We start from the raw sequence: 2,888 nt of genomic DNA on the forward strand, positions 1-2,888 counted from the left end.
GCCGCTGGAGCAGCCACTTCCCAAGTCCCTCCTCCTGGGCTCAGTGGCCGTGGAGCCCGAGCCGAGGGGCCCCACTGCGGAGCAGGGCTGGCACCTGAGCAGAGGGAAGTGGGAATGGGGGTGCAGAGCCCCTTTGCCATAGCTGCCATCCTCCAGGACATGGTGACAGCCTCTCCTCCTCCTCCTCCTTTCCCTGTCTGGTGTGCTTGGTGCCTTACATCTGGGATTTCAGATCCAGCACCCCTCGGCAGCACATCCCCTCGGGGTACACGAACTCCTGACCTTTGTGGGGGCTCCGTGGGCCAAGCCACGTGTGCAGGCCTGTGCTGGGATSGCCGGCATGGTGCTCCAGGGACTCACAGGCCTGCCTTGGCCTGGCCTCGGGGTCTGGCCAGATCTGGCTCCTCCACCCCTGGGGTGAGCACTGGCTTCTTCCCTTCCTCCCTGGAGGAGGAGGAGGAGGATGGGATCGTGTGCGAGCGTCCGTTCCAGCTCTGGCAGAGCAGCCGGGCTCCTCTGGAGCCGGCGTCCCCAGGAGGGGCTCTGGCCTCGGGGCTCAGCGTTTTATGGGTATGCGGAGAGGACGCAGCTGGCTGCGGTCGTGACACACACACCTCAGCGGGGGCCAGGGCCGGGCCACCCCTCCCTCTTCCCACCAGTGCCGACCCGGGAATGGGCTGGATACGGGCCGGGCTGGGAGCCTGGCAGCCCTCARGGGGTTCAGCTGCGCGCACACCGCCTCTCCCAGGACTCCCCCTGGGGCTGGGGACCTTCACGGGGGATGGCAGGGAAGGTGACAGGCGTGTTCCCTCGCACTCGGCGGGCTCAGGGCGCTCTCCCAGCGTCCTTCCCGCTCCTCCGCCTTCCTTCCCGGCACATGGCACGGCGCCCTTGCCCAGGCAGCGGTGCAGGGAGACAGACGGCCACAGCTGGGCTCCTGCTGCCAGCCCGGCAGGAGGGGACACGCCGAGCCGGATGGCTGCTCCGTGCCCCTGCCTGCGCCCCAGGGGTGTCCCCAAGGAGCCGGGCGCTGCCGGAGCGTCCCAGCCCACGTCGTGCGGCCGGCTTGGGACTCAAGCTGAGATTTCTGGGTCTGCTTCGGCCCCCTGTCTCTCTCTGCTCCGGCTGCTGGCTGCAAAGGTCAGCAGTGGGAGGYCGGGCTGGCCCTGGTGCCGGCTGGGGAGACCTGCGGGGTGGGACGGAGGTGAGCTCAGCTGCCCGGTGACGTGGCCCCGAGGGCAGGGTGGGCACGGCCTCGCCCACGCGGAGCTGCTGCGGGCACCGGGCGATGAGGAGGAGGAGGAGGAACAGGATGCGGGGATGAGGCTTCCCAGCGGTTTGACCCGCTTTGTCCTGGGGCRGGGAGTCTGTCCTGGCACCGCTGGCTGGCTCAGGGAGAGGGGCTTGGGAAGCCGGGATCCTCATCTGCCGAGCCACGTTGTCCTCCTCCTCTTCTCCTGTCTCAGGTGTTGGCCCAGCGGGAGCCGTGGCAGCTGGAAAACTCCCCAAMCCCAACCGCAGCGCTTGGTTTTGGGGAGGGGAGAAGGCAGCGAGGGGCAGCCCCGCCGCCTCGGCACGGAGGAGACCCCCGGGGACGGGCCGGCGGCTTTTCCCAACTGCTCCAGCGCTGCTGGCGGGATATGCTGGCTCGGGAGGGGGGAAACCAGATACCCTGTCCCGCGGCTGGGGGGCGAGGGGCCCGGCCCCACGCCAAGCGGACCCCCCCAGACACGCTGCCGGGGAGCCGGGCTGGGGCTCCGTCCATCCGTGGATGGTGTGGGCAGCTCCGTCCGACACCTCCAGAGCCYCTCCGGATCCTCAGGGCTGTGAAGTATCCCCCATTTAGCCGGGGGAGGGGATCCAGAGCCCCCTTGCCACCCCTGACACGTCTGATGGGCGCTTCCTCATGGATTCAACACCAAATGCGCGCTTCCCGAGCAATAAATCAGCCAGCACCACATCGGTGTGTGGTTTATCCCTACGGGGGGTCCCCAAACTGCTGCTAATGAGTTCAGCACCCGATGGATTTGGGCAAAGAGGGTGCCGGTGTGCTCCAGGCAGGCACCCCGTTGTCCCGGAGAAAGCCGGGAGGATGCGATCACAGCCGGGAGGGCTCGGACCTGGCCAGGGCTGGGGTCTGGAGTGGAAGCGAATCTGCCTGTTACCTCCCGGCCCTTCCCGGCGCTCCCAGCGCCTTTGTTTTAAACAAAGCTTTTTTTGGGGGGAGCCAGGACGTTCCCCTCCCCKCCGAGAGAGCCCTCGCAGCAGCACCCACTCATGGATGAGAGGCGTGAGGGGAAGAGACGAGGGACTCTGGCTGTCGAGTCGCCCCCCTCCCCTCCGGCGGCGTCTCCGCTTGGCCCTGGAGGTCTCCCCACGYCCCCCAATCCACCCCACTCACCCCGGGTGGGCTGTGGGGAACGCCGCGGTCATTGCCAAGGGCCCCTCGGGCGCCGGGACGGGGCTTGTACTAACGGGGGAGMATAATCGGGAAGAAAGCGGCTCTGGCACCCGGAGGAAAGGGGCTGGGGGCGGGGGTCCCTCTCCCCTTGTGGACGAGGGACGCGGGCAGAAGCGAAGCCCTCCCTCGGGACGGAGGGTCCACCCGGGGCTGAACCGCCGCCGTCGCTCCGAGAGGCTCCGGTTGTGCCGCCGGGACCCCGCCGCGCTCCCCCCGCTCCGCCGCTCACCTGCCGCCGTCCCGGCGGGGCAGCGCCCGCCGCTCTGCGTGTCCCCGAGCCAGGGGAGGGGTGGTCCGCGGCCCCCGGACCTCCTCTCTCGGCCGGAGGGGAGGGGGCTGGCCGTGCCAGCGAAGGGCCGAGGACCCCCCCGTCCCCGCCCCGCCGCCACCCTCCCCGCACCGGCCGGCCCCATCCCTCCGCCGCTCC

The sequence above is a fragment of the Malurus melanocephalus genome, unplaced genomic scaffold (assembly GCF_030028575.1).
Source record: "Malurus melanocephalus ecotype Western Australia unplaced genomic scaffold, MMel_1.1 scaffold_310, whole genome shotgun sequence".
Classification (NCBI taxonomy): Eukaryota; Metazoa; Chordata; class Aves; order Passeriformes; family Maluridae; genus Malurus; species Malurus melanocephalus.